We start from the raw sequence: 23,305 nt of genomic DNA, 5'->3' as shown, positions 1-23,305 counted from the left end.
GTGTCATTCATCAGGGGCTTGACTCCAACCAGTTGTTCTGTACTCAACAGGATAGAATCAAAGAGGGCTTCATACTTTGGGGGATTTTTTGGCTAATATCTCTGCTACTTCCTTATTTTCAACATCTCTGAATTCGGCTTTCAAACCACTAGTAGAGGGGGAGATATTCTATTGTGAAAGTATCAAAACTCATTCTTCTTAGGATCGTTGTTTTGCCATTATAATAATGCCAGCTTTTGAGGGTTTCAATAGTGTATGTTGTAAAAAACACTCTGTCTACCAACTTCCAGTGGGTTGCTAATTGGACAAACTAAAGATTGTTAGTGCACCAAGCATCCCACGTATCTTGCTGTTGAGCATCCACGAACAAATCCCAACTCTTTTTCTTCTTGTTTTCATGAACCTCCACAGACCAAGACTCCTGAAGCTTCTTCACGATCTTAGACTTGATGATGTTTGGAAACTTCTCAATGAATACCAAATCTTCCATGGATAGTCATTCTCTTTGCTTTTGCTCTTCAGTTTGTTCCCAAACAATTTTCCACGAAAATGCAATTTTTTGCTGCTTCAACAGGAAGAGGTAACACTCCACCACATGGAGCATGCATCATCATGGTGATATGTTTCTGCCATTGTGGGATGGACTTCTTGTGGAAAGTGGCTTTGATAATGAGAATCTCCTATTCTTCAGTGGAATAAGGAGCTTTGCAAACATCCATTGAATTCTTCTCTTCTTGGCAATGCCATTTCCTTCATTTTTAGCCTCTTCTAATGCTTGTTGATGGCATGTTCCCCCGGCTGCGCACCAAAAACATGGATCCCCAAGAGAAACACCAAGGGAATTCTACTACAAGAAAATCTGTCTTGTAACATCAATAAGCTTTTATTTCATTCTTTTGACGACCAAAACAAAGAAAATAACAAATCTTCACGTAGCATCATAGTAGATATCTCCCACGGATTTGATAGAATCAACCATAATCTTCAACATCTTCATAAAATCCATCAATAGAATAATGAACCTAGAAGAATACACCATCTTTGAATGGAAATCAATCACATAGTATTCATCTTCAATTTCTTCATAGTTTTCTCTCTCAATCTCTCATATACAATTACATTGTTTTAATAGAATTGGCTATCTCTGACTCTCTCTTTCTCTCTCCATCAATAGTACATCATCTCTTCACTACAATACTCTCATAATAACTCTCAATAATCCTTCTTAGGTCATGGATGCACCTCCCAAGAGCTATGTTTGATATGAAGAGGTACCAGAGCCACTACAGTGTCTCTTCATAGCTCACTACTATCACTGTCACTCAGTGTTCTCTTCAATCTTGAGCAGTTGCTTCTTCCATTTGTTTTAGTCTCTTTTGAACTCGATTTCATCCTTTCCAAAAGTTAGAAAACTTTCCCAAAGTCACATATACATTCTACAAAACACTTATAGAAGATCTATAGAATAGTACAGTATAGTACCAGAGCAAATATATAATAGTTACAGAGCAGAGACATAGGCTCTACAGAAGGTTTATAGAGGGTTACAGAAGGTCATCAAGACCTCATAACTCATACTAAAACCATTCCAAACTATCAAAAACTATTCAATAAACTTCCAAAAGATCTCAATCTTCATCAATCATCAATCCATACTTCATACAAAAGAAAATCAGAACAAAACAGAAGCTATACAGAAGGTATATAGAATCAATCAGAACCTCAACAGAACCTATCAGATCATCATAGAGCTTCATATCTCTACTGAGAATCATCATGAACTTTCAAAACATAATCAATATCATCCAAAACACTCTCAAACACTTCATTTAATAACCATACATCACTCTAAATCCATCAAAAATCAATAATTCAGTCCTCAAAAACAACAAAAATCTGTCAAAAATTTAGTCTTTTTCCACTCTTAACAAAGTAAGTACAAGATTGTCTATGTAGGATGCTACTAATCAATGGAAAGCATGTGGAAAAGAGAACAAAGTGACTGAAAATGCATTGTCTTGTAGCAATATGCATGGTGGAGTAAGGCAAATGCAACAATATGGAGAAGAGACTCTAGGATTTATTCCTCGAAGTCACTACACAAGAAATCATTGAGCTGATAAATGTCATTGAGCAGGGATTGTATGAAAATGGTGCATGGCCTATGGACACTGATCATGGTTGGCGAATGAGGGTTGCAAATAATTTTTTAGGGGAGCTCTATGATGCTGCATGTCCTAATGTAAAAGTGACGATTGGTAATGTACAGGAAGAGCAACACTCCTTTGTGCAAGATAATTCCTCATATGCAGTGATTTTGGGACAGCGCTATATTACAAGTATGCGTATGGAAACAAATGTGTTTGATGATGGTTCTGCTTATGCAAGAGTCAAAAAGCAAGGATGGGAAAAAAGAAGTCCAATTTCTTATAGTTTGTGTTAATCATCCTAGAAATCGGGATATGGTTCGAGAGTCTTCTTTGGTTCCAAATGCAAGGAAATTCAAAGACCTGGATTTTCATTAAGCACTGCTATAATGCAGGGCTACACTAGTGATGTTTAGTGGGTGTACTCGCCTCTAGATAAAATGAATAATGTATTTACTGTTGGTATTTCTCAGTTTACAGCAAACAGTTCATGTTGGTTTAAGCCTATGGAAGCTATGTGTAGGGTTGAACGCATATCTATGAAATGGGCTACTAAGAACTGAGAGTATTGGGGTTGTTAGCTAAAAATGATGGCATTTCAAGCATCTTTTATGGGCTAAATATTATTGACATTATGGCTGAAATTTCAGCAACTATACATGCAAAAAATGAGGCTAAAAACAGAGTGTTGTCAGTATGTTCTTTGGATATGTATGATGTTATAGCATTGTTTGCTCAGCAGGAAGGATTACAATGGGCTGAGGCACTTGTGGAGACAAAGTATAAGACACTTGACAAAAAGGTGAAACCAATTTCTTTGCCACTTCCACCAGAGAGTGAGGGAATGTATGAAAAAGTGTCAAGGTAGCCAAGCTTACAGGATCCTAAAGATATAGGTCTTCAGTTTACATATGAAACATTACAGGAAATGAAAGTTGGTGCAAAAGGGTTTCTTTTGCCTGCTAAGAGAGACTGTTTTATGCAGATGTTGGCTAGACATGGGAAGGCATTTGCATTTCAACCAAGTGAAATAGGTTGTGTGGATCCAAATGTCATATTTATTGTGCCACATGTACCATGGAACTTGAGGCCTATTCCAGTGCCTAAAGCTTACTTGCAAAAGCTGATGGATTTGCTAAATGAAAAGATTTGCATGAAGATCTTGGAGCCTATTTCAGCCCCGTACTCAAATAGTTGGTTTACTATGCCCAAAAAGAATGGGGCTTTGAGATTTATTCAAGACATGCAACCGATCACTAAAGCGACCATAACAAATCTGGGTGTAGGTCCTGTGGTTGATGAATTTGCAGAGGCTTTTGCAAGTAGAGCGATCTTTTATTTGGGTGATCTTTACTCAAGTTATGATCAGTTTCAGCTTGCAATTGAAAGTAGGGATATCGCAACCATGAAGACTCCTTTGGGGTTAGTACGAATGTGTGCTCTCCCACAGGGTGCAACAAACTCAATGGCACACATGACAAATGCTATGAATAGGGTACTCAGGGATTTTATACCACAATTGACTATGCCCTTCTTGGATGATGTTCCAATCAAACGGTGTGCAGTGGATGAAAAGAATGAAGAGATGGATGCTCATGGATGCACACAGTTTGTTGCAGACCATATTGTGGATTGTGAGAGGATTTTGACACGTCTAGAAGAGGTGCATTTAACTCTTTCTAGACAAAAGTCTGTCTTTGGAGTTGAAGAGGTTTTGATTGTTGGGCATATGCGTGGGCCTTATCACCAAAAGCCATCACCAACAAAAATAGATGGGATTTATAGAATGCAAGATGTATGCACGAATATATTAGAGGTGCATAGATTCTTGGGTGCATGTGTATTCTATTTGATATGGATTCCTCACTTTGCACATGTAGCCGATACTGTTTATCAGCTTCTAAGGAAAGGTCAAAATTTTCACTGGGAATTGAAGCATCATAAAGCAATGAAAAAATTGAAGCAAGTCTTAAAATCTGCTCCTACATTGAGAAAGGTTGACTATTCACATGGAAAGCCTATCATTATTATTGTTGATACAAGCCCAATTAGGATTGGATAGATAATTGGGCAAGATGATGAGGAAGGACAAAGATATGCAATTCTCTTTGGTGCTAACGTACTGACTAAATGACAAAGAAGATATCCATAAGTCGAAAGAGAATTATGAAAAATTATGACAGTTCTTAAATGTGATAATGATTATTTTATGGGTGCTCATGTAGTCATTGAGACCAATTTTTTGTTGATATTGGGTATGATTACTAGTTGTGCTACTCTCTGGACATTGCTATGCTCCGATGGATTACATACATCAAATATTTGAACCCTAAATTTCAGCATATTGCAGGAAGAGATAACCCAATGGAAGACATGTTATCTCAAGCACGTTATGAGAATGAAGATGGGATAATGGATGAGGAGAAAGAACATGACTTTCTTATGGCTGAAAATGATGTTGCAAGAGTAAATTTAGCAATGCAAGGTGTTGCTATAACATTAACAAGAACTTGGACAACAAAGAGAAGACACTTTAGATGTTTTGTATCTTGTGTAGAAGTGTTTCTAGAAGACAAAGATACATGAGAGTGGCTGAGAATTGGTCAATACCTCAATACATTAACAAAGAGAGATGAATGGTCAGATAAGGAGTTTAAGAAAATCAAGAGGAAAGAGTATGGGTTTTTTTTAAAAAGATGAATACTTATGGAAATATGCTAAAAAGAAACAGGATATGCCATTGCAAGTTTTGGGTGACTGAGCTTCACAAGTAAAAGTAATGCAAGAATTTCATGAAAGCTTGTGGGCTGGTCATAGAAGTGTTTGGGGTACTTTTACAAAGATCAAAGAAAGATATTGGTGGCAGGGTATGTATAAAGATATTGCTCACTTTGTGGAAACATGTATGACATGTCAAATGTATTCATCTATGAGACATCCGGATGGATTGCAAACCACATATCCATTGTCTCTTCATTTTAAGTGGGTGGTGGATTTGGTCACAATGCCTACAGGTCTTCAGCAAATGAGGTATCTTGTTCTTGCTCGTGAATACTTGAATAATCAAGTGGAACGAAAAGCTTTACGTACTAAGACAAAAAATGCTATGTGTACTTTTCTCTTAAAAGAGATCTTTTGTTGGTATGGCTGTGTGAGGAAAATTACAGTAGATAGGGGTGAGTTGGATGCAGATGAAACTCATGATTTCTTTGCACGGTTGGGGATAAAGCTTGCTTTAACTTCAGCCTATAATCTTGAAGGAAATGGAAAAAGTGAAAGAGGTCACCCACCTATTGTGAAGGCATTGGCAAAAGCATGTCGAGAGAAGGTAAAAGAGTGGCCACGATTGTTCCCTTATGCTTTGTAGGCCTATAGAACAACTCATAGTGCTGCTATAGGATATATGCATGTAGAATTGATGTATGGTAAAAAACCTATCATGCTGATAGAAGAGATGATAGTCACATGGAGTGTGCTACCTTGGAAGGAAGAGTGGAATCGAGAGGAGTTGTTGGCATTACGCATTAGACAGTTGGAAAGAAAGTCAGAAGACATAGAGGTAGCAACTGCAAAGTTAAGGGCAACAAGGATATAGAACAAGAAACAGATATAGACTCAGACCAAGAACCATACAAGATGGGGATTGGGTATTGGTTTATGATAGCAATTTAGATAATCAGCATAGTGCCATGCATAAAGTTTTCAAAAGATGGTTTGGACCAAGACATGTGTTTGATAATGCTACTTATGCATTAAATGAGCTGGATGGGACAACCATCAAACTTTTGGTAGCAGGGAAAATAATCAAAAGGCAAGAATCTACTACCTATGAGTTGCCAGAATTGGAAGAAAATAGTGGTCCTAATACAAGGGCTAGCTAGGAAGATATGGAAGATGAAGAAGTAAAGGATATGGTTGTAGAGGATGAGGAGGACTTAGAATCCGATGAAAACTAGGATTTTGGCACATACTGGAGGATGTGTAGGTTTAGAGGGGGTGGGTGTCATGATGTTATGAGGACACAGTGTGAAAAAGTATGGAATGCATCATCATTTGACTTCTTAATTGATCTAGAGAGTCAATGTGATCTGAGCTATTAGTACTAACATGAGTTGCATGGATTATCCAAAAATACTAGATTTTGGATAATTTTAGCCTATTTTTATATTATTAATTGTAAAAATATGAAAAAGTTAGAAAAAAGCTTCTAGATTAGGATGGAATGCAAAAAGCTAGTTGCTTTTTCAGCCAATTAGGGGATTTTCACAAGAGGGACAGATTGACGAAATCATGCGCATCGCGATCATTGTAAACATGCTCAAAACTGCAGATTGAATTGAAAGAAGAAGAAGAAGAAGTGATCTGGGAGATCCATGAGCAGGTATCCTGAGGTTTTACCCCCCTTTTGGGGCCAAGAAAGCCATCAGATTTGGATTTCAAGCAGTAGAGGAGCTGTAATTTTTATGCACGTTTTGTTCTACAAAGAAGCTCTTGGATATCTAGCCTACAGATTGCTTCTGAGTAGTGCAAAGATTCCAGATTCTTTCAATACATATTGATTCAATTCATTGTGATTTGTCTTTGTAGTGTTTACCACTTAGGTATTCTCTATCTTCTCTTCCATCTACTATCTCTACTTCGTTCCACTTCTGATCCCCAGTGGACTCGACCTTTTGACAAAAACCCCTCTGACAATGCACGCATGCACTCCATCATTCAATCCGTGGAAAACTTATCTGTTCCAGCTAGTACCAGGAACTTCTCATGCAAGGGTGCTACTATGTAGTTCTTGCTCCCCTATGGTATGTTCTTCCAATGATCCAAGACGTGCCGAAAAACTTGTTGGCACAACTCTCTCATATGAGCCATCACCCTCCCCTCATCATTCATGATGATGGCTCTTGTCCTATCATTATCTACAAGGTATCCATACCCCTCTGGGGTATGCCTAAGATGTGTCCTCTCCCACCTGCGACCATGCTCTTGGGCATTTCCAGGAGACCCATGCACATCTAATGTACCTACGGGGGTAGTATCTCTGAAAGTAGCACCCATAGGGATGCCACCTGCGGACGATTGAGCAAAAGCTGGAGTGACCAAAGTAGACGCCCCCACAGATGTGACAAATCCTAGGGGTGACGTAACTCCAGTAGAAGGACGAGACGGAGACACTGCGTTGGTACCTCCACAACAACCACATGAGCCATGCTCTCTCGAACCATCACGAGAGTAAGAAGTAGCACCTGTATCCCGAGCTGACCGTGGGCTCACTATATCCAAGTCTCTGCAGCATCCCTCTAAACCACTCCCTCCGTCTTGCCCAAGTCTGGGAGCATCCACCTCGTATGCTGGAGATTGAATCATCAAAGCGCACTAAAGTAGATCGAATAGAATGACTTGATGGTGTCTGAGACAGCTCCTAGTCCACCATATCTCTGAATCGATCCATCTGATTTGGAAACATACGCGTGAAGATCTCCTATAGCTTCTTGCCGCCCATCCCTCGACTCATCGTGATAATCTAAATATCCACAAAGGTTACCTGCACATACAAAATTTGATGTTAGCATAATCAATATAAATCATACAAAGCACGGTAATATAAATCATTAAAAAATGATATTACTTAAAATACATATCTTATGTACCTTTATAAGCAATTTGTCAACGAATTGAGTAGGTCGATGCTCCAAGTATGAAGTACCCTATGGTCCCATGTCAATGTCGTGACACAACTCCGCGTACATTGGAAGGTCAATAGACATATCACCACAAAAGAATGAGTCCACCTCGTTCTCAAAGAATTCTTGGACTCCTATATTTCCATCATTGTTACCTGATGCTGGCTTCTCTACATGCTCCAAGCTTTCCATAGCCTCTACTCCTTGCAATATCGACCCGTCTATTTGCATATTGTCCTCATCTATGCTCGGAACATCGCTTTGATCATATACTCTCGCACTTTGGGGAGCTGAAGGTATAACGTACCACCATCGAGGTTGTCGAGGGTTTGGATAGAAAATTACTTGTTCAAAATCACGTACAAGAGAGATTTAACTATTGTGGCATTTACCATGTCGTAATACAATTTAAAAAAATATGAGTTCATGTACCTGTTCACAATGGGCCGGCAACACAAAAGTTTCATGCAAATTCCTCCATTTTTTTTGGAAATCTATTTCGAGAAATCCAAATGGACCTCGTTGAATTGTTGCTCGTACTCATTCAAGTACCTCTTTGAACCACTACACATCGAATTGGATCATGGAGAAGCTACGGTAATCCATCTTGAAAATACTTTACAAGTTCCCAAAATACACCATATCATCTATAACCATGTTTGGATCCATTGCTCATTGTCGGCTCCCTTGCTCAAACTTTGCTATGATACCACAATCTGTTATGGAGCGCATTTTGTAAATAACTCCACGTGGAAATGCCGTCTGTGCAACCACGCCACACTATATATTTTGTATTGTACATTGAAACACTCAATTAGTTGTCACATATAAAATATAGATATGACAAACCCTAAAAATATCATCACCTGTGGACTACATCCCCTCGAGAATTCCCACTCCTCGGTTGAGACCTTCACCCCTTCGTGCGATGTTGTGGTCAAAGCTCCATGCAACCATCATGTTGACATAAACTGCGGCATCTCCTCCATGTCCTCAGGATATCGAATCGGTCAATGGTGTGTAACGTTGAAATTCAGATTGCACACCTCCTGATATTTCCTAGCTTGCTAGTACCTAGTGAGCCATATCTCCATGTAGGCATGGTGCAACATATAAAAGCAATTCAATTTCTCCTCCATTGCAATATCCATTCTTTTTACTACCCCATTTCCAACCACCACATCTCCATTCAGTCTATAATCGTCCTTCAACGACCGTAGCATACAATTGTTTGAATCCACCATTGGTAGCCATTGTAAAATATGCCCTAACGCCTCATGCACCAACCAACCTTCGGTCATGTACCTTCTAACCGGGCTCGTTGTTGCATAAAGCCTTTCAAGGTTTTCATGAAGCACTCCAAGAAGAACATCCATCGCATATGGACATGCCCATTAATCTCTATTTCATCTATAAGATGCACAAGAAGGTGGATTTGTATCGCGAGCATGCTGATAGGCAGGTATTTCTCAAAGAGACTGATTGTCTCCACTACTCTCCACCTTATAGATTCAATAGAGGACATCTTAATCTCCTTCTATGACATCCATTGTACTAAAGTTGATAACCTTTAAATTTCCCCGAGTATTTTTAGAGTAAGGCATCCTGCGATCGCGATCGGTAGTACAATCTACCACAAATGAGGAAGCATTATCAACAATAACTACACTTCAAATAACAAAATACACACGCCACTTACAATCCATTCGTAGTACAAACCTGATATATCTTATGCCAATCATGGGATTTTAGCCTTGATAATTGGTCGTCTTTAGAAAATGCGGACCTGAGAAAACGCATCATACCGATCATAATGCGGATAGACTTGACTATTTGCTTCACAATGTGCGAGGTAGCTACAAGTGACTATCAGTACTGGACTGTGGCCAAGCGCCTCCATCTTGCCTACCTCCTTCAAATCCATTCGTGCCCCTATAGTGTCTCTCTTTCCTGTGATATGGTCCCATAGTAAGCTCCCCACGTTCTTGAAAATATGTATGGGATCCAACAAGTGGTTGATGTGTAAGTGGGTCCAATACGGAAACTTGTAGAAAATTGAAAACTGTTGCATTCTATTTGGATGTGACTCCATGTGGACCATTTTCAGCTCGTACCAGCTTTGGGCATTCATATGTGCTGGATGTCATCCAAGTAAACCTTCCCTGAGTTCATGACCCTCTGGCAAGAAAGTGGTGTGTCCTTGATATACCATCTTCTTCATGGTTCGTGACCTTCGGGAGTTTAACTGTGGCCTAGACAAGTCATCCATGGTCCACATGAGAAAGGCTTGAATATTGGCGGACCGTCGACCATCGTGCTTACTCATATCTTGCACGATGACCCCCTCCTCCCACAAAATCTTAAGCTCATCGACTAATGGACAAAGATATACATCTATGTTTTTTACTTTATAACGGTTGGGAATGAGCAAGCTAAGGATGAGATGTCCTTTCTTTGTAGAAAGCCATGGAGGGATATTGTAGTTGACAAGGACTATAGGCCACACACTGTAAGAAGTTGAGTGCAGACCAAATGGGTTCACGCCATCCATAGCAAGACCAAGCCGAAGATTCCTTCGCTCGCGGGAAAAGCCTGGGAAGGTAGAGTCAATGTGGTTCCATGCACAAGAATCCGCCGATATTCCTTGAACTCCATCTCTGGACCTATTCTGAGCATGCCACGTTGTCAAGCTCGCCATGCCGGATGTATGAAACATGTGGTTTATGAGGGGGATAAGCGAAAAGTGTCTAAGCACTTTTTGAGGGATGGTTTGCCCTTGCAAGTCCTGTCGATACCTATGAGCACCACACTTTGGACATGTCTCCATAGTCTCGTATTCTCCTCGAAATAGTATGTAATCATTGATACATGCATGGATGCTGTTGTAGTCAAAGCCAAGCTTTCGTAAAACATGTCGCGCATAATTAGGAGACTCAGGCATGGTATTTGCAAGTGGTAATATATGATACTTCAATAACCTATTAAAAAATCATAAAACATCTTGAAAAAGTACAAATATTTTTTATGATAGTGCTGAAAATAAATCAACAAAGCATACGTATAAGATACCTGAACAACTCGGTCATACTTGCATCGCTCCACCCGTATTTTGCTTGCACACTTAGGAGTGCAAGCCTTGTCTTCAGGCGAGATACTTGGCACCCATCATATAATGCTATGGATGCTTCCTCTCTAAGCAGATCAAATGTCTCGACATCCATGGGCATGAATGCATCGATCATTGCCTCCATCTCAAGCTCCAAGATTGTAGGAGAGTCTGGAAGGCTGCCTGTCTCCTCTAGTATTGATGGTGTAGATTTGGTAGTACCTTCCAAGTGGTGGATTGGCTCAGGCACTCCATCCATCGCACGTCCACGAACTCTTCTAACTAGCCACAAAGGGTGCACTCCTCCTTGGGACGAGATGTCATCTTCCTGGATAGAAAATTTGCTAGTCACACCTAATGTTTTTGTATATGATATTCAATTAGCTTGCAAATACAATGCATGATTGATATACACTTTTCTTACCATTTGCTTAAAATCTGAGATCACATGATCAATGATCTCTGATTGAAACTCACCGAAGCATCGCACATGTTCTATAGACAATCGATGTTTTCCTCTAATTGCTAGCTTAGATTGAGAGCAAGGACATGGAACACACTAATTAAGATACACCTCATGATCTTGAACATCACGACCTTCATCGTTTTCCATTTGGTCTACATTAGGACAAACAATTTGTTATTGTTATCATTCTTTTTTTCTTTCTTAAATTGTTTGAGAAAGGATTTCTTCTCTTGTAACTCAACAAAATTAACATATGTAAAGTCTCCATCCACCCACAAATTAACGTATATAAGAGTATTTTTTATCTCGTGGTATTGTACCGGACCTTGCTGGACCTCGCCACTACTACTACTATTACTACTACTACTACTACAAACAAAAAAAGAAGATGTTAAAGAACAAGATCTTACCCTCTCTTTGTTTTTTATCCATTCATTCTCTTCTCTCCTTCCATCTCTCTCTCTTTTTCTCTTTCTTTATTATGTTGTATGTTTATTCCCTCTCTCTCGTTTCTTCTTTCTTTTTCTCTTCCTCTCCCTCTCTCATTTCCTTTAACAAAACATCTCTCTCTCACTACCACTACCACTACCACTACATATAAAAAAGAAAAGAAGAAAAACAATAACAACAACAACAACTACTACTACTACTACCACTACCACTACAAACAAGAAAAGAAGAAAACACTACTACTACTACTACTACAACAAACAAGAAAACTAAATGCAAGAAAAGACTACTACTACTATTACTACAACAAACAAGAAAACTAAATGCAAGAAAAGAAAAAAAACTAGTACTACTGCAACAATAAGAATAACAAAAAAAAAAAAACTACTGCTACTGCTATTGCTACTACTACTGCTACTACTACCACTACTACTACAACCACGATGACGATAACTACGACTATGACTACCACAATAACAAACCACTACCACTACCACTACCACTACAATAAACAAGAAAAGAAGAAAAACAACAACAACAACATTTACTACTACTACTACTACAAACAAGAAAAGAAGAAAAAACTACTACTACTACTACTACTACTACAACAAACAAGAAAATTGAACAATAAACAAGAAAAGATTTAAAAAAAAAATAACAACAAACAGGAAAACTACTACTACTACTACTACTACTACTACTACTACTACTACTACTACTACTACTACTACTACTACTACCACAACTACAACGACTACGACCACGACTATGACTACTACAACAACAACAACAACAAGAAAAGAAGAAATTAAACAACAACTACTACTACTACCACTACCACTTTGATTTTAAAAATATAAATTTTGAATAATATGCTTGATTTTATTTTCGATATATCCTACAATTATAATGAGAACATTTAAATATGTTGGTGTATTTGTAGAGTATATTTATATAGTGTGAAGCTATGTTATTGCATAACATAAACTCTTTGGGGTCCCTAAGATTTTTTGTGACTCAACCAACCCTGGACCCTCTTGCTACATGAGATGTACATTAGGATATGGAGCACCATGACTATTACTAGCATCATCACTGCTTCAAGGTTTGGTGCCAATTAGTGGGAGAACCTAGGCATAGAGCAATTAGTTGGAAGTAATTATAGTAAAAAAAGTGCAAAGAAGGCCAATTCTATTGTCAATATAATCAAAGTAAAAAACATTAGATTATGTGTAAATGAGGGTGTGATGATGATCGGATAATGTGATCTTCTTGGAGGAAAACATGCTCATTTGTGGCCACTAGAATTATTATAATTGCAATTAATTTAGCTCATATGCAATGGTTATAGTCTTTTTATGAAGAGGAACCAATGTAATCACCATGAGTTGCATTTATCCTTCAAATTGAACTAAGAATACTAAGCTTCCAAAGGGTTGAATAATAAAAAAGTGGATGATTAGCATGTTTCAAATTCAGATTATAGACTTTTCCACAACATAATATTTTCAAGGATGGAAAATATTATGGACATCAACAAGGATGATTAGCATGTTTCAAATTCAGATTATAGACTTTTCCACAACATAATATTTTCAAGGATGGAAAATATACATGCACATCAACAATATCAATATGATAATCCTCTTGAACTCCAAAAAAGGAGTCATATAGAGACTCTACAACTACCTTTAACTAGGGTGCAACTTTGAGATATTTGTAATCCATAAGGATGATTAATGAGCCACCTCCATTCCTTATAAACACTACCGTAGTTATTTGGACTTCGATGTGACTACACATGGCCTTTCTCCACATCTACAACTCCAAGAGATTTTTTCCTTTACATTGATTCACCTATACAAATGTAGCTTCAAACTCTCTCGCTCTTCTCCATGATTACTTTTAGTGCTACCAAAGTAGCACCATTTTCTCATTACTATCATTCCCTTTTTTATGGCTATTTTCCTCCTTATCTTCCATGGTTTCTACGATAGACACAAAGATTAAAAAATATGTGCTTCTACTCTCATACGTTTTGTGCTTTGGAAAGGCTATAGAGCCCAAGGACAATCAAAAGAGCTAGAAAAATACCTACATAGCCATCAAATCCCACTAACTAGCAATGCCATGGATGCCATAATCAAATACACAAACTTCACGCCCAAAAATATCTTGTTGTTGACAAGGCTAAAAAATCAAGCATGAGATCTATCACATCAATGACTTGAAAGACTCGATGCGTTAGAGTATGGGGATGACTAAGATATCTGACTATCCTCCTTTATATAGCTTTTGAGAAGAGGGAGTTGTATATGTGATGCTTTTCCTTCAAAAAAAAAAGAAAGAAATTAGTTAAGGATAAACTATTATACAAAATGATGGAAACAAAGAATTTTAAGAGACATTTCGAATTAAGTAACAAACAACGTTAAGTGTTTTTTTTAAATAGGAAGTTGATCTTGGTGTTTTCAACTTATGAAGATGGAATATGATTGAATCAATATGTATTGAAAGAACATGGAATCTTTGCACTACTCAGAAGCAATCTCCAGGCATTAGATCTCCTGGAGCTTCTTCGTAGAACAAAATGTGCATAAAAATTATAGCTCCTCTGCTGCTAGGAATCCAAATTTGATGGCTCCGTTGGCTCCAAAAGGGAGATAGAACCCCAAGTTACTTGCTCATGGATCTCCCAGATCACTCCTTCTTGTTCTTTCAGTTCAATCTCTAGTTTTTAGCCTGTTTATAGTGATCACGACGCCCATGATTTCGTCAATTTGTCCCTCTTGTGAAAATCCCCTAATTGGTTGAAAAAGCAACTAGCTTTTTACATGCCATCCTAATCTAGAAGCTTTTTTCTAACTTTTTTAGATTTTTACAATAAATAATATAAAAAATAGGCTAAAATTATCCAAAAATCTAGTATTTTTGAATAATGCATGCAACTCATACTAGTACTAATGGCTTAGATCACATTGACTCTCTAGATCAATAAAGAATTTGGATGATGATGCATTCCATACTTTCACACTGTGTCCTCATAACGCATCACGACAACGTACATGCCACACAGACGATCAGACGCAGGCAAGGCACTTAAGAGTAGGGCCTCAAAGTCCAAGTGGCTAGACGCGGACAACTAGTGCCAACTTAGAGAGAAGGCTACAGATTCTCCAGGACGTTGGAGACAGTAGCGCGAGGCGGCGAGGGTACGACTAGAGGCCGGAGTCGTCCATCATCTTAGGAGTGGCGGCCACAGGATATATCTAGAGGACTTTGTAAGTTTTTCTTTTGTTCAGCTTGCTTATTTTTTTGCAATATCCCTTGTACTGACAATCGTGTTTCTAACAGTTGTATTTTGGTTTATTTGCAGCATTCCATTACAAACCGCGATCCCACCAGCCTAGAGACTCGATATGCAAAGAGAGACAGTCTCACTGTATTGATCGACCGATTGTATAGACGCAGCAGTCCCGGAAGTCAGTCATCTTTCTTATCCGTAATTACTAAGTTTAATCAAAATGCATTATTGTATGGTGGGCTGATGTGTAGTTGTTTCTTTTTTTGTAGAGTCTGTTTGATGCGTCTTTGCGACAGGACGAGGTTTGGGATGGGAAGGATCTATAGCTCGCCCTTGGATCCGTGGAGCTCACATACTCTTCTTTTTTGGTCATGTGATTTGTGTAGGCATTTTCTATGTAGTAGTAGTATCTTGCCATGATTGTACCGATCACTTTCATTACGTGATCATGTATTTATTTCATGTATCAGTGTTATGATTCAAGTATACTTTGCCTTTATTTACATGAGCATTGTACACATTACTGAAACTATTTTGTATGGCCCAAATAAAGCACATAGCTGCCCTGCCACAAAATTTTTTTTCCTTGTTACCGTCGCTATTAGCGTTGCAAATTTACTGCATGCATCACTATCAGCGTCGCAACATGCATTGCAAAGTGTCGTTATCAACGTCCCTATTTGCGTGGGTATCAACAACTGATACCAACGCAAATAGAGACGTCGATAACGACGCTGATATCGACTATTCTATGGCATTGCCAATACCAACCTTTTTTGCGATGAGTGGGGCAAATGTCTTTATAAACATTTGCATCGCTTTAAACGTCGGTATAAGGCCTGTATCTTGTAGTGACCATAATTTCTTCTAGGCCCACTTGGCATATAAGATTAGCAAAAGTAATCCTTCTCTAATCCATTCCTTACAAGGCCCTTTTCAGGTGCATATTCCCCCTAATGGTTGCCTATCAATATTGCTCACCGCACCTAAAAATGAAAAAGAATATTAGTAAAAATGAGAAAGAATATTAGAAACACTAGTTTTTACTTAATTTATTTTATGCAATTATATATTTATCAAGAAGCTGAAAAAGCATTACCTGGGGTGATGATATGTCAAGCTCTAGCATTGACTGAGCAATCACCAAAATTTGGATGAAAATAATACAAAATAATAAAACATGATAAATCCCGAAACTCCCATTTACTCCAATAACTTTTTATTTATGCTTGGGATGATGATATGTTGAGCTCTAGCATTGATAAAGCAATCAATAAATTTAGGATGAAATTGATGTACAGTAACCAAACACAATAAATCTTGGAACTCCCATTTACTCCAATCATTATGTATCTATACCTTGTATACGAGTGATATATATTTTAATCATTATCTATTTGTATAATATAGTAGCAATGAATATATTCATAGTATGTACCTCACATATATAAAGAAGATTTTCCATTAGTAAGCCCATCACTTTGTAATCTGCAGATTACTCTTGCAAGACTTCTATGGATAATATTATTCGTAGCTAATGGGTATAATGCCTCTCGTAGTTACTTCTTATAAGATGAAGAATGACAAAATTAAAAGACAGGTTTAGTAATCTACCAAAAAACATTTAGAAAAAACCATAAATACTTATTCATTGTTATCAAAATTTTAATACCAATAAGGATAAAGATAACACACCTTCGAATCTAAAAATAAACTTAACACAGATAACCAGAAAAGCTCAAAGAATTGTAATTATTATAGTTCTTTTAATATTATTAAAGATAACACAATTGATAACCAGAAAAGCTCAAAGAATTGTAATTATTTACGAAATGTGCGTCATGACGCAAAGTGTATGATTGTTACTGAGACCAGTGCTTCGAACCTCGGTACAAAGCAACATTACTCCCTACGGAATTTCATGCTGCGCCGTTCCGCAAGCTCAAGAAGGATAGCACACGACGTGAAGGACACCAGCAAATGTGATGATAGCGATTCCACCGCGCCTGCTGTCTTGTACTGATGATGATGATGATGAATACGTTACAGCCCAACTCGTCCATTCGTCGCGATCGACCGTCGACCAGCCATGCAGCAGCGATATAAATACACAAAAACTCGTAACCGAAGAGAAGTTGGAACGTCGATCGCCACCAAAAGTTGTGACGGTGTTGAACTGGAGTTGTATTCGCCTGCGCCTTTCAATCGATAGCTCCTTAACCAGCCTCTAATTACCTCCCGTCCCGATAGATCAGGGTGGCCTCTTCAAGATCCCATTCCTCTAGAGGATCCAAAGCCTATTGCATCCATAGAAATTGAACTCGGAACGTCAAGAGCCATGGATTATCAAAAGTAAACGTCGACACCATTGCAAAAATATCTCCAACCTTTGGCAATGTATCATGGTCAACGTTGCTTAAAGAGAATGTAACATTGAGTTAGCGCCTTTTGAGAAGGTATAGAGCAACATGTTGTGCTTCCACCATTAGCCCTCATGGATTAAGCCACAAAGGAAATCATTACCACTAGTAGAGGGGTAAATATTATCAATTTCTAAGTGCTCAAGCATGGTACAATCCTTTGATTGAAAAGAGAACTAAGCCCTAGAAGAAAAGAACATCCACCATCCATTTCGATTTAGTTGACTGTCACAAAAGCACATGAAAAGCCTACTCAAAAAAGTAAGGAGACACTCGAGATAGTTCTTGGTGGGTGCGATAGAGAGAGGGAACATTTACATCCCTTATATTTCACATGCATCTTGAAATGATAAATGTTAATTCTACCCTTATGTCCTATTTTCCTTCTTACTTTTAGTAGGTAATTACTCCATCTACCACAGAGAATGCTAGAAGTGGCCTCTCTATATGTGTAATACAACATCCACTCTAATACTTGACATATATACTAAAATACCTTCAACTTTGATGGTGGACGCAACATTCTCAATTTACTTACTCTATTCAATTCCAAGCTCCTTAATTAAATGATCAAACATATTATAAAGTGCAATGACACTACAAAGGATTAGACTATAAGACAAATAAATCAACACATTTTACGAATTAGAAGAATAGCGCATGGGTGCCTCTATAATGTTGTCATTTTTGCATCATATGCCATAGCATCTTCTTGTACATTAATCCTAGAATGCGAATGTGCTTTCACTTGTAATACTACATGAATATATAAATGCGTTTATTTTTATTTTTAAAAAGCAACGTTTGTTGATTACAAAATTGTGGATTCAAACTGAGGTACAATTCTACAACCATCATCCTCCCATTAGTTTATTTAGTTATTCATGATAACCATGACAAAGAAAACATAACAATAAAAATAAAAAGTAGAAACATCGTATAGAACAAGGTGTTGAGTTGTATATTTGTAAAACTACATATATTTCAAAGCCAACTTTGTCTTGGCTTATAGAGGATTTTGTATAGAATAGGTGAAAACATAGCTACATTCCAAAGCTACATTAATATTGGCTGACAAAAAAGTGAGGCTAATATAGCCTAAAAATATGAAAGAGAAATACTTAATGCACATGCCTTCTTAGTGTGCATGGGGCTCACTCCCTAGGAAACACATGTCAAAGAGGAGAATTAGGATCTCATTGTGACTTTATACATACTATATGTAAATTGTAGCAACCTATTCCATATCCATGATTGCCTCGATTCTCACTTGTAGTATATGGCTAAAGATGTAAGCAAACCCAATGCCAATGATAATTACACCTAATGCAATGCAGATGACTATATCAGTCTCCATACATATGTCACAAAACTAAGAAAATTAAAAGTAAACTTTAAAAACATAAGAAAAACCACTAGTACCGCTCCATGGAGTTTTCCTTCCTTGTGTAATAGTGGGCGGAGTAGTATTCAGCATAAAAGGAGCCATGAGTAAGGCAAATACTAATGTTTGTTGGGTAGATGATGGTCTAGAGGGTATTGATGGATTGAGAAGATAAAATACTTGATGGTTTCTTTAGGTCTTTCTTGAAAGAGTTGGCGCATTAGATAACCTATGAGCTCTGTGCAAATGTGGCCTCTTTCTTCATATGTGGTCTTACACATCATGAGAAATAATGTTTGTACATTAATACCAAATCTTTTTCCCATGCAAATAGAGTAGGCTTAGTTAATAGTAGCCAAGAAAGAAGTGCAAGAATGAATTGTACTATTGTTGAGTATGCAAATGGTCATGAGTCTAGATATTGAAAAGATGGGAGGAGAGAGAGAGAGCTTGAGCTCTTGCAAGACACAAAACACATAGAGAGAACGTACACAAAATAGGAAGCTAAAACCCTTAGTAGCCTTTTTTTTTCTTCTTCTTCTTTACTATATAAGTCTAGTAAGAATAAGAGAGAGTACAACATACATAATATACAAGTGGTCCATAGTTTAAACACACTAAGTAGAAAGATGTCTAGATAGATATCCCATTATCGTACGACTATGTAGACACCGTGTGAAAAACCATCGATTGCATCATCATACATCTTTCTTATTAATCTAGAGAATAATTAGTGTTAGTGTCCATAGTATGGATGGTTCAAACATAGGATTTTTGGATAATTTTTTTCTATTTTTTATATTATTTCTTGCAAATATCCTAAAAGGTATAGAAAATTTCTAGAATAGGGTGTCATGCATAAAGTAAGTTGAAGCTAGTGTTTGGTGTGAGTTTGTAGGTAGAACAATGTGAAACAAGACATGATGAAGGGGAGACTCATTGTAAACAAGTTTCCTTATTTAAGAATTGGTTTTGGGATACTTTGAGCCTTTGATCTCTTGCATGTATGCTGTTTCATCTCTTGTTGGTCTCTACTCGATGTAATCTCTATCATCATCTTTGCTCTCATACAAGAATTTAGCTAATCTCTTACTATCACTAATCCTCACTTAAGAATCTCTCTAACATCAGATATATCTATCTATCCATTACTACTCTTATTCACATCCACAACTAGAGACTTAGTGTCTTTTTGACATACGCACAGATTATCTTGATACTCTAGCTAGGATAGGTGGACTTTAACTGATGTCCAATCGTAGAGTATCACTAGAATGATATGCCAATGTGGATAAGCAATAACAAAGTGTGGAGAGGATGGAAGAATCTATAACAATGGCAATTCAATCAGTGATAAACAAGGTAGATCCATTTGAAGGCCATGATGTGTCTAAGTACTCAGGTCATATGCAAAGGAAATAGAGTTGAACAGGGTCTCAAAGCAATAGATGATAGTAAATTTTGAATTTGTTGTTGTTTTGAAGATCAAAATAAAGATAAGAGAGATATAATAGGTGCATGCTAACAATTAGGACAATTTCAAGAAGGCACTCAATGAAGAATACTTTATGAAAGATCTAGAGTGGGTAACTAAGAGAACCTTCTTAGAGTTGGTTGCTAAACCCAATTAAGGGCTATTGCCTACATAATTGCTACGAGAGTTTGAGCGTAAATACTCACAATTATCAAATAGGAAACAACAAACTCTTGAGGTTGAAAAGATTGAACTTTTCTTGCAAGCTATAGACCCTACACTTCAAAGAAGTTTTGAAGTACTTTGGGAAGACAAGGATGTTGAACACGGACTAAAAATTGCTTGGAAAGAGGTAAAAGATGCTATTTCTTTGCTTGCAACAAGATATAATTGAAGAAATAAGATGGTAATGGGCTAGTACTATTTCAACTTCTACTTCAATGGAGCAAGTAACCAAGTCAATAATTGTAAGTCCCAAAGTTGAAGACTCGGTTTTGGATAAGTAAGGTGAAAGGTATACGAGAATTGCAATTGATGTTTTTCAAGAGTAAAATCATGGAGGTTCTGTTTCAAGTTGCATATGTTGTGATAGTACTAATAAATTTTCAAAAGGATTGTGATTCATTTAAAGATGCACTAGTTAAAGGTGTTGTCTTCTTTAAAGATGGTAAAATTCATTTGCAGGAGACAAGTTTACGTCTTGGTACAAACTTTGGAAAATGTAGTATTAGAAAACTTGTGGATGATATGTTGGCGAGACATGCTCTAGTCAATATGAAAGCTACTACATATGATTTACAAGTGGAACATGTATCAAAGAAAGAGACTCAAATGAATGAGCATGCAAAATAGGTTAATGAGATTTAGCCTTATGCAGTAAAGACAACAGAAAGAGGGAAGGTTGCTAGGGATACTTTACATCAAGTTGGCGATTGTATTCAACAAACAATAGATTGGGATGATCCTACAGACTCTTTATTACTGTATGCATACATTAATAGGAGCCAAAACAATGAAGCTATTGTTGAGGAAAAGCACAAATGAGAAGAAGGTATTGAAAATACATCAAAGAGGATAATAAGGGAAAGTGGAACAAAGGAGATAGAGGTACATGGTGATGCAACTTCACACGATGTTCCTCAACCGGAAGTACCTATGGACCATGCACCAATGGAGAAAAAGTATGAGCAAAAAAAAGGTTAATCTAAAACTCTAGCTTACAAATTGCAATCTAACATTGATTTGGCTACAAATGTCAATAAAGTGTTAAAAGGAAGAATTTTCAATAGCGAGGTAGAGTTTACTTTGAAAGAGGTACTTGGATTTGCTAAACGTGAGTTTCATAAGGAGATCATTGATATCGTCAAGAGAAAGTGACGATTTTTTGGAGATCGTACCAATCCTCACTCACACGAAGATGGAGAAACCTTAGAGTACAAAGGGAAACAGGGTATAGAGGAGGCACACAAGGCACATGCACACAAAGATGAAGATGCAAGAATCAATGGTGGACTATAATAAGTTTTAGAGACAAATAAAGCAAGTTTGATTTGACTATGATGAGGAATTGGAAGTCTTTCACAGAAGCCATTATTCAAGGAATCATTGGACTGCCAAGGCTATGGCAAAGACTCTAGTTAAGGTTGGTGAGCTTGATGAGCCATATGTTGCACTCATAGATCATGGTTTAGAGATTAATCTTATGTCAAAGGGTCTCTACTCCAAAGGAAGGTGGCTGATTGATATGAATCATGGGTGGAGAACTTAGGTTGTGAACAACTCATTAGGGGATTTCTATGGTGTTTGTCCTAATGTGAAAGTGACTATTGGAGATGTTCGAGATGAGCATAATTTATTTGTATAGGATATATCTTCTTACCCTTTGATTCTTGGACAATCATATATTACTATAGTCCATATGAAGACTAAGGTCATGATGGTTCTGCTTATGTTAGAATAAGAAGCTGTGATCAATAGCATATTGTTTAGTTCTTGACTGTATTTGTGGGTCATCAGAGGAATTGAGAAAGCCTTCATGAGCATCCTTTACCAAAGATTAGGAAGGAGTTCAAAGAGCACCAAGATATGATGGGCTTTCTACATGAACCATAATAAAGCAGAACTGTGATGGTGCATAAAGAAAACAATTCTCCCCTAATTTAGGTGGTAAGGAAGTTTTTTCTATAGGATTCATAGGGCTACTAGTAGAATATTCCATAAATTTTGGAAAGTTTCAAGACTTGTGAAGGAAGAAACAACATGTTGGTAATGATTCAAAAGAGCTTGAAGGAAAGTGGTGTGATTGAAAATGATTAAGGGAATTAGGAGTTTTTGAAGAAGTTTGTTTTTTAATACCATTTGAGAGCTTGCAGCCCCATACTAAATTCAAATCTAGAGGAAGGTACTGAAGTTATCAAAATATGTTAAGTGGAGATGTACAAAGTTATTGAAGGCTTTAAAGAGAAGACATGTGTTCCAAAAAGCAAGTGAAGGACTAGAAGCACATGTGGAGACCAAGTACAAAACATTTGCTAAAAAGGTAAAACATGGTGCTCAACCTCTACCTTCTAATAGAAGAGAAAAGATAAATCAAGCCTCTCAACAATCAAAGCTACAAGATCCACAAAGAATTGGGCATGCATTTATATCAAAGTCTTTAAAGGAATTAAAGATGGGATACAAGGGATTTCTTATACTAGAGGAGAAAAAGTGCTTCCAAGAGATGCTATCAGAATGTGGTAAAGCCTTTGCTTTTCAACCGCATGAAATTGAATGTGTGGACCCTAGTTTTGGTTCTCTAATGGTTATTTTCAATGTGCCTTATGTGTCTTGGAACTTGAGGCCTATTCATATTCCTAAGGCCCACATAC

Source organism: Lygodium microphyllum, chromosome 15 (assembly GCF_053477565.2).
Source record: "Lygodium microphyllum isolate KBCC chromosome 15, Lygodium_microphyllum_v1.1.10, whole genome shotgun sequence".
In the NCBI taxonomy this organism is placed as follows: Eukaryota; Viridiplantae; Streptophyta; class Polypodiopsida; order Schizaeales; family Lygodiaceae; genus Lygodium; species Lygodium microphyllum.
The sequence above is the reverse complement of the archived record's forward strand: the minus strand, read 5'-3'. Positions refer to the sequence as shown.